Below are 9,962 nucleotides of genomic sequence, written 5' to 3' on the forward strand. Positions count from 1 at the left end.
CAATAAATTATTTAATTCATTGAGGCAAATATTTATATTTATTCATTTAAACACATTTGAATATTTCTGTAAAGCACATGTCACTGTTTCTGCAAATTATTCTAGAGATAAGGACAGATCAGGCACAAGGCAACCACATCCACATTCTCCAAGAAACTGTTTGTTTGATGTTTTTATTTGTGTCTTTGTTTTTTTAAAAAATCTAGTCAACATGCTTCATTTATCAGAAAGAAAAGTGAGGTTCAGAGAAGTAAACTTAGGTTAATCTCAGGGTTGCACAGCCAGTTAATGACAGCAGTATGACTACCTTAGTGCTAGTTAGTACTCTTTTTTCCCTACCCTTTAAATTTTATTTTTCAATGACAGTTTACATTTAGTGTTAGTTTGTATTAATTCTAGGTGTACAGCATAGTGGTTAGACAACATTCGTTACAAAACGGTCACCCCCATACTTTAAGTACCCATTCGTCACCCCACATAGTTAGTACAATATCATTGACTATATGTCCTATGCTGTACTTCATGTCCCCAGAGGTATTTTATATCTACAAATTCATACTTTTTAATCCCCTCATCTTTTTCATGCAGCCCCTCACCCTCCTCCCCTCTGACAACCATCAATGTGTTTCTGTATCTATGACTGTTTTTTTATTTTGTTGTTTTACTCTTTACACATGTAAGTGAAATCATATGGTCCTTGTCTTCCTCAGTCTGACCTATTTCATTTAGCATAATAACCTCTAGGTTCATCTGTGTTGTCACAAACGGTAAGATGTCCTTCTCTTTATATGGCTGAAGAATATTCTATTGTATATATATACCACCTTCTTATACCACATAAACAATAAACTCAAAATGGATTAAAGACCTAACTGTAAAACTAGAAACCATAGCAACCCTAAAAGAAAACATGGGCTGTAAAATCTCTGACATTTCTTGTAGCAATATTTTTTCTGATATCTCTCCTGGGGCAAGGTAAACAAAAAAATTAACAAATTGGACCAAGCTAAAAAGGTTTTGCACAGCAAAAGAAACTATCAACAAAACAAAAGGATAGCTTACCAACTGGGAGAAGATATTGGCCAATCATAAATAGTATAATCGGTTAATATAAAAAATGTATACAGAACTCATACAACTTAACACCAAGGAAGAAAACAAATAGACCCGAATAGTTACTTCTCCAAAGAAAACACACAGATGGCCAATAGACATCACTATCATCAGAGAAATGCCAATTCAACCACAATTTGATATCACTTCACACCTGTCAGAATGGCTATCATCAATAAATAAGCAAAAAGTTTTGGCAAGGATGAGAAGAAAGGAGAACCTTCTTGCACTATTGGTGGGAATGCAGATTGGTGCAACCTCCAAACAAGATGGAGGTTCCTCAAAAAATTAAAAAGGGAACTGTCATATGACTCAGTGGTTCTACTTCTGGGTATATATCCAAATAAGCCCAAAACAATAACACAAAATAATAAATATACCTCTATGGCCATTGCAGCATTATTTACAATAGCCAAATATATTGGCTATTTTTTAGTTACTTCTCCAAAGAAAACACACAATAAATATATTAATAATAATAATGTATTATTACAAATAATGTTTATAAATAATATTTTATATACAAATTGTATATATATAATATTTATATAAATGAAGTTTGCTTGAAGTTTGATATTTCTTTCTCTCTTGCAGAGGTATCTAGAGAAGAAGCTATTGAACCTTTATACTGCTATCAATAAATTTCATAAAATTTCATCAAATCTAATGCTCATGTTTTAAAATCTTCCTCTGAGCTATCAATCTCTATCAAAACCCCTAACATAACTAGAACTTAAATAATATATAAAATAATTATATATAAAATAATATATATAATATATGGAATATACTTTGAAAATATGATCCTGTCAAACATTAATGACTTCTGTAACTTTTTGATTGTTATAAAAACATATTTTTGAATTATGTAATATATGTGATATAAAAATGTTTTCTATAGGATTTTAATCTCAAGAAAATGTGTCTTTCAACAAATTGGATAAGTAGTAATAAAAATATTTTTTAAGAAAAAACCTTTTATCATCTATTTGTTTTCACTTATGTCTAGAAGACAGTCAAAATATCTGGCTGCTAGATTAACAGTTTATTAAGAGATAATGAAGCAAAACAATCTAGAGATTTATTAGTGAATGTTAAATTCATGAAGTGTTTGTTTCAGTTCGTAATCTTAACCAAAGGAAAGTCAGTCATGAGTTTTGACACAAAATATGAGTTTAACATGTTATTATTGTGGGGTAGAACAAATTGTCCCCTATCTTCAAGATTATTCTGGCTGGTATAATAATCCAATAGAACTAAGACAGATTAGCGAGAGAAAATAACCAGATTTACTTTGTGTGTATGTCTATACATATATGCATATATGCACACACAGGTATATATGTACATACACATCAATGCATGTGTGTCCATGTGTGTATATGCATATCTACACATGTGTATACACTGGATATCCATATCCAGTGTATACACACAATTCATCTGGAAATTCACACACAATTCATCTGGAAAAAGTCAATCCATTGTTACACTGTTAATATAATGAGAATGGTTTTTATGAAAACGATGTACCCTGCCATCCAAGGAGAGTGGAGAGTGGACTGGAATGTGCATGTGTGAACAATGATGACTTCACTGTAATAGTGGGTGCAGTAGACTCAAGTTGAGTGAGCCTGTGTACTGTGTGGCCATCACTTTGAAAATGACTTTGAGTAGAGCTATGAATCTGTATCAAATTTTGCATTAAGCTAGAACATTCCTTCACAGAAATTATTTGGATCATTCAGAAGACTGCAGCTATGAGCAGTTGGTGACTGGCAGCTTCATCCCAACAGTGGGGCTGCATTTGCATAACATCTCATACAGAGTTTTTTAGCAAAACATCAAAGCACCCGAGTGACTCAGCACCCCCTGCAATCCAGATTTGGTGCCCTGTGACCTCTGGCTTTTCCTAGAACTAAATCACCTTTGAAAGGGAAGAGATTTCAGACCGTTTATCAGATTCAGTAGAACATGACGGGGCAGCTGATGGTGACTGGGCAAACTGTGTGAGGTCCAGGTGCCTACTTTGAAGGGGACTGAGGTGTCATTGTCCTATGTACAATGTTTCTTATATCTTATATCTTCTTCAATAAATGCCTCTATTTTTTATGTGATATTGCTGGATACCTTCTGGACAGATGTCGCATATGGCAACCTTGTATTCCTGAGAGAACCAGAGACCCCATCTGCAGGAGAGGTTCGGAGATGAAAGGGAGAATGGGTGTATACAACAAAACTCCCTGAGGTGGGGATGAGGGGGCTTCAAAAGGTCATTGCAAGCTGATAAAAGAAACAGAACTTTAGTAAATAAAAACTCGCCTTGCCCTATAGATAGAGCAAAAGAACTTATCTCTGAAAATCTCTTATAGACAAAACCTCTAATTCAAATTCTTCTCAGTAGTTAAGGAGGTGGGGGGAGTGCAGAAGTTTCTTTTGAGCCTGGGGCTAAAGTTACTTTTAGCTTAAAACAATCTGCGTACCACAGAGCAAATCTCGGGGTGACTCGTTCTGGAGCCCCACACTCTGCATGTAACAGACATTTGATAAATACTGAGTAATCAGTAACTCCAGTGATAAATTCTTTACTGTTTGGGCCAAAGTGAAAAAAAATAGCTCATTAATTTGAAGTAAATGTAATGTTGAATAGCTCTGTACATAATTTAATAACATCTTGGTGTATACGAAATTCTTCAGCCTTACATGTGAAAACTATGAACAGCCGTGAAGAATATATCTGAGTTATATTTCTAAGATTGCAAGGACAAAAATCTTTGTATAAACATGTGTTTATTTGTCATATACCATGGGCCCAGTATGTCTCAACAGGTGCTTACATAAAAGGGTTGTACTATAGCTGTCTTTAAGAGACTTGCTGTTTTTCAGTTAACAGTGTGACGTCTCAGAGAACGTCTCAAAATCTGTACATTGAGTGGCTTAGTACTTATAATTTACTGAACAGATTCTTATTGTTTTCATTATAAACGGTGTTGCTCTGAGTATTTCTCCCTCACATTTGCAGCGGGACAAGATGGAGAGAAAGAGGGACAGAGACTAGAAGATAAAATGCCGGAATAGAACGATATGGATATGTTTTTCTTTGGCAGAGGTGATTCTGATTTCCTCCTACAATGCATGGACAATTTCACACTTTCATCAAACGTGAAGATATTCACTTCATCAAATGCTTATTAATAATGAACATATTAATATTTTTCTTTTATGATGATTGAAAAATGATATATGCCACAAATTCTTTTTTATGTTAACTCTTGTTTTACAATACTTATAACAAAGAAGCGATAAACCAAAACATTATTTTAGACTTCTGTAATCTAACTATGAGGTATGCAATGGTCTATGTGGAAAAGCATTTTCTTCTGGGGGATGCAGGATTACATGATGGTGTTGGACTGAGGACTCCACACTGACCAGGTAAGACTACATTACTGGAGAAGGTTATCACCACAAGTCAGTTAGGTACTAAGTCTTGGTTTGATTAGCACAAGTGACTCCATTTGGGTTTTTGTGTCTTTTAAATACATTTGAATGTTTTTTGTGAAATTGAGTAAAATATTGGATATCAAGGTTTCAATTATTTGATCTGCAAGTCAAGCATGATGATAAGTATCTCATAGAAATGTAAAATGAAATAAATGAAAGTTCTCAAAGCAATCACATGCTTTTTAAAGCTGAAATTTTTATATCTCTTTAAATGTCCCCATGAAGCACAACCCACTGATGTTGGCTTTTTCATACCTGTCTGGATCTCTGCCTGTACCCCCGGCCCATTCAGCCCCACTGCACTTTCTGAGGCTTTCTCTTTCTCTCTCACTGAAATTCTGGCTAAAAAAGAATGCTTAGTCTTTGTTCCTCCCCACATACCTACCCCAAATTGCTACCAGGGTTATCTTTCAAAAAATGGAGCTGATAATTTCATTGTTTAATGTATTTCTATCCACCTTTTTGTTTGACTGCTCACTCTCCATGTTAGCTGCACTGGGCTGCAAACTATTGTGTCAATACTCTATACAGTTTCACCGCAACTGCTTTTTATGCTATTTGTTGTGCCTGGAATTTTATTTTTATCCCACTCATTTTGACAAAGTCATACCAATCCGTGAAGTTTAGTTCATATAGTACCTGCTCTTATAGTTCATGTAAAGTATTTGCACAAAGGATTATTTCTATGCATGGATTCTCTCTCATCCGTTAGATGGCACATTTCTACTTCTAGGGGAAGTAGAAATCTACGTCTCAGGGAAGAAATTTGATCTTCTCAGTGTTGAATTCTACATATGTAGCACAATGTATAGTTTAACATCCTGGATCTTAAATTATTTGAATTGCACTGTCCTAGAAATCAGAGACCTTGTTACTGAATTAATTGTATTAGTAAGTACAATAAGGTTGGCCATGAACTTCATAACAATTACTTTTCTTTATTTTGTGCCTGAAGTTCATTAGGTTGCCTGTGCCTGCAAGCTGCACAAATACATTTAGCATTATTACTAAATTAGTGAAAATATATAACTACATTCACGTTAACTGCTAACATTCTTCATATCTCACTGTCACCTTTATTCTTGCCTTATATGCTGCTTTCATTATAAAACGAAGTGTGAATAATAACATTTGGGAAGTAACATTTTGGTTTTGCTAAGAAAGTGTGCTAAGCTGGTTAGCTCTTATCTTTCACAATGTAATTATCTAACATCAATCCCTTGGCTAATAGGATGGTAACTCTCAATCATTAACTTTCTCTGAAGTGTTGTGACTTTATAGGAACTGCACAGACAATTAGAAACATGAGACCTAATTAGAAGTTGCAGAAAAAAACAGACAGACCTTTACTGCAGAAATGCAGAATATAGCTTCATTACCCCCTTAGATTCACATAACCTACCTATGGTTCTTAACAAGAATTATTTTCAAAGATCTCAAGATATTGCTGGAAAGTTATATAATAGCCTTCTAAGGTCATTATGATATTGTTGCCAAACTAAAGTTCACTTACCATTCCACATCAAAGTCCCAAACAATATAAACAGGAAAGAGTTTGCAAAAAAAGTAAATGTTTACTTAGGGAATTGGAGCCAAGCCCAGAAACACAGGTAAGCTCATAATCCTTTAAGACTTGGTTCCCCAGGAGCCTCTAGGGGAGATAATATATAGGGAAAATATCATTAGTCATGGTAGCTGGGGTGTTGAGATCATGGGCTCTCCTGGTTGGTTGGGGCCTGGGTAAGTAATAGTTGATCATGGCATCAGATCCAGATGTTAGCCATTTCACGAGGATGTGGTCCTTCCAACTTTTTGAGTCTAGGGCTGAAACATAACTGAGGTCAAAAAGTTATATTTGGTTTGACCAAAACTCTGTAGACATGGTCAATGGACCTGAAGCTTTATTCTTAAGACAGTTTGACTCTGAACAAAACTTAACGTACTAAGGGCTTAGTGATGAAGGGAGTAGACATGCAGTATGTGCAGAGATGGAAGGAAGGGTTTGGTAAAAAGGTTTTAAGGGAATCAGTGCTATTCAGTGGAACAAAGCTGGCTTGAATTAAGGAAAAAGTCATATTAAATCAATGAGGTTCCTGTGCAGTTATGATATGCTTCTGTATTTGTGTTTACATTTTTATGAACAAAGTGATGAAATAGAGGTTCCAAAACAAGGATTTTTTCAACGTCAGAAAGGAATGGTGATAAACAAAACAGATACGTCTATGAATGACAAGCAGTAGAATTTTACTTCCTGCCATGGGGTTATCATGATTGTTTCTTCTAAATTCATTCAGTTAACTAAACAAAAGTGAGACTGTCCAGAGTAAGCTCATGACTCTTCTCCATGCTGTAAGAAGAAAAAGTTCACTTAGCCTGTATTGTGTCCATCTCAGCTTGTTGATAATTAAAGTTGTGGCTGTACTGGTCTTTGTTTTTCTTATTATGATCACGGGAAATCTTCAGCAATAATCATCAGAAAACTTGACAAAAATATTTATTACTTATAAGTCCTAGAAATTACATGGTACAGGGGGCCATACAGGGAGGTTGTATGGATGGGGGGAAGAGATAGAGAGAAGACCAAGAGAGAATGTGGACCTGGGGTTCTGCTTTTGTTGGGGGCCAAAAGTTTTGAGGGCTCACACTTTATTGGTGAACTTAAAACATATGAGCTACATTTTGAAAAGCAGGAGATAAAAACAAAAAGCCCAGATAATCAGGTATCAGAGCAACCAAGATCTCTAAAACAAAAGAATGTTAAGAAAAGTCTGGCTTTTCATCAAAGTTCTGTGACTGATGATGAGCTCATTCGAGATAGTTATCATTGAAGGGACTGCTCTTTTTATGAATTATTTTTATTTATTTATTTTTGTTTTCATTGTTGCTCAAGTACATTTTTCTGCCTTTTACTCCCAGCCCAGCCCACCCCCAGCCCTCCCTGCCTCCCTCCCATTTCCACCCCCCTTGTTTTTGTCCATGTGTCCTTTATACTTATTACTGTAAACCCTTCCCCTTTCCCCCTGAAATTCCCTCCCCTCTTCCCTCTGGTCAGTGAAGAGACTGCCTTGAAGCAATGTCTAGGTAGCCAGAGCTGAAGTCAGGTGTTTGCACTGCAAAAAGAAAAGCCAGTAGTGGAGCTCACCCTGCACAATCACAGAGCCTGAAACTGCAATCACATTAAAATAATCAGCACTGACAATGCCATAAGGCACTTATTAATGTCCTTATATTTTTATTGGTTAAAAGAACAATCTTTTGGAAGATCATTTCAAAGTATCCACTTAAATAATAGACAAATAAAAAGATACAGTATTTTTGAAAAATGACTAAGAGGTTTCATAAAACTCCTTTCAAATCTAGGCTCTATCATATACACTGGGTTCCTCAGGGTGATAGTTTTCTATTGTGTACAGAGTGCTAGGTGTGGATCTAGTGTTTTGGATCTAGCAGAGAGGATCTAGCGGTTTTTGATCTAGTGGATCTGGTGGAGAGGATTACTTAAGGGAATTATATAAAATACTATGCACCATATTTTGCACATTATAAACTTTCAATGAATTAGAGCCATTTGCAAGACATGCATAAATATATTTTATAACTTACTTACATCCTTTCACTTCCATTGTAATTTAAGAAGGCATACTATATTACTTTCGTCAGTAACATGTAAGAGTCTGGCACAAATAATGCCCTTTATTATTATAAAACCTCTTATTACAAATTCATAAGCATATAATTGAAAGGTTTTCTTAGGCTCTGCTGAGGAAGAAATGCCAATCAGCCACAAAGTCAGGCAGTATAGAGCTGTATTGGGGTTTGCACATCTGGGCGAGATTCTACGGTCCACAAAGTATGGGGCAGAGAAGTCACCACCCAAGCAAGGAATGTGGCAGGGTTTTATTTTCATTGGCTCTCTGTGGAAGCTGGGGATTGGTTCCCTTTGAACAAAGCAACAATATATTATTGGTGGTTCTCCTCAGGCTCAGGTTGCTATGTGGATAAAGTCTGCCCTTTCGGCTCTCTGCTTCGATGTCAACCGTCTTTTCTGGATTGTAATTCAGCTGCCATTTTGGGTTGTAGTTCAGCTGCCATTTGGGTTGTAGTTCAGCTGCCATTATTTCCTACCCCACCCAACCCGACAATAATTCTGTAATATAACAATATCACACTCAAGCATACCATATGGTATTTTAGGTGAAATGTTCAAATTGAACTATAAATTGTTACATCCATATTATTGCCCTACCAATCATACTCAAGCAGAGGTGACCTCTGCTGGACTTATGAATGGGTACATATATTTGTGTCTGTGTGTGTGTGTGTGAGTACAGACATATGCAATCATTAGTAGCTGATATTCAATAAATATTTGTTAAGGGGTTGACTGCCTGAGTATTTTTATTACCACATCTTTCTTTGGCAATGAACACAGGTCTACATTATTTTAGTAAGTGAATATAAATACATGTATCTATTAAAGGTACATTTATCTTTTAAAAAGTGCACTTCATTTACCTAACTGACCCACTCTTCACCCTTGATGAACATTTAGGTTGTTTCTACATTTTGCCTCCTTCAAATGACACCATGATAACAAACAGCACATGGACAGTACCAGTGAATACACGTCACTTGGCCAACACCAGAAACTCAGACTGAGAAAGCTGATGCACCGGTCTCCAGCAGCAGGTTCCCATCACTTCAATTGTCCCCTGAAATCTACAACACCAAGAAGTAACTTCCGGAAGAGAAGGGCATGGGGGACAGGGTGGAAAAGGTGAAGGGATTGAAATGTACAGATTGGTACTTGCAAAATGGTCATGGGGATATAAAGTACAGCATACTACAGAATATAGTCAGTAATGTTGTAATAACTATGTATGGTGCCAGGCAGTTACATGCAAATATCAGGGAGAACACTTTGTAAAGTATGTGATTGTCTAACCAGTATGCTGTACACCTGAAACCAACACAAAATAATGTTAAATGTAAACTGTAATTGAAAAAAATAAAATAAAACTATATGATCTCACCTTTAAGTGGAACTTAATCAACAAAGCAAATAAGCAAGCAAAATATAACCAGAGACGTTAAAATTAAGAACATACCGACAGTAACCAGAGGGGAGGTGGGAGAGGATAATGAGGGGGAGGTGAGAAGGGTTTTCAGAAGCAACTATAAAGGACACAGACAAAGCCAAAGGGGGGTGGAAGCAGGGGAGGGAGGTGGGGATGGCTGGGGTGGGGGGAAATGTTTCGGGGGGAATGAAGACAACTGTACCTGAACAACAATAAAGTATTTTTTTAAAGCAGATTTACAAAGTTGTGAGGTCTAAAGCAGTGTAT

The 9,962-nt window shown here is 36.1% G+C and overlaps 1 long non-coding RNA gene across 1 annotated transcript; it reads left to right on the forward strand.

Annotated features, from left to right (window-relative positions):
* The first annotated feature begins 3,131 nt into the window (after positions 1 to 3,131).
* LOC128628368 (uncharacterized) lies at positions 3,132 to 9,581 on the forward strand. The gene is made up of 3 exons (XR_008392750.1): positions 3,132 to 3,313; positions 4,136 to 4,548; positions 9,170 to 9,581. It is a non-coding gene; the product is annotated as an uncharacterized LOC128628368 (long non-coding RNA).
* Positions 9,582 to 9,962: the final 381 nt, after the last annotated feature.

The sequence above is a fragment of the Artibeus jamaicensis genome, unplaced genomic scaffold (genome assembly GCF_021234435.1).
Source record: "Artibeus jamaicensis isolate MK-2021 breed Jamaican fruit bat unplaced genomic scaffold, CSHL_Jam_final contig_1832, whole genome shotgun sequence".
In the NCBI taxonomy this organism is placed as follows: Eukaryota; Metazoa; Chordata; class Mammalia; order Chiroptera; family Phyllostomidae; genus Artibeus; species Artibeus jamaicensis.